At 38.3% G+C, this 303-nt stretch overlaps 1 protein-coding gene across 1 annotated transcript in view; it reads left to right on the forward strand.

Annotated features, from left to right (window-relative positions):
- Positions 1-303, forward strand: part of cidea (cell death inducing DFFA like effector a) — a gene marked incomplete at its 3' end in the record, with an annotated part of 2,032 nt that overhangs the window by 1,080 nt on the left and 649 nt on the right.

The following is a 303-nucleotide window of genomic DNA, read 5'->3' on the forward strand; positions in this document are numbered from 1 at the left end:
GTACTTAGTTACACTCCACCACTGTTTATTCAAATATTTTCACTATTACTGCGAATGTATATATCAGTTCTGTATCTTAGAAGATGTCTGAACTGAATGTAATGCAGAGATAAAGACCCTCCATGAAGCTTTGACGACCCCTACTGGGGGCCGGGAACCAGCACATTAAAGTGTAAGCAGCTTTTAATGCTGTAGGGCTGCAATTAATCAGCCGATTATATTTCCCAATTAATCGTCTTTAAAATGCCAAAAAGATTGTGTCAATGAGCTCCATTTACGAAAGAAAAGCAACAAATCCTCACA

This window comes from Morone saxatilis, unplaced genomic scaffold (assembly GCF_004916995.1).
Source record: "Morone saxatilis isolate NCDOM2014 unplaced genomic scaffold, NCSU_SB_2.0 Contig0, whole genome shotgun sequence".
NCBI lineage: Eukaryota > Metazoa > Chordata > Actinopteri > Moronidae > Morone > Morone saxatilis.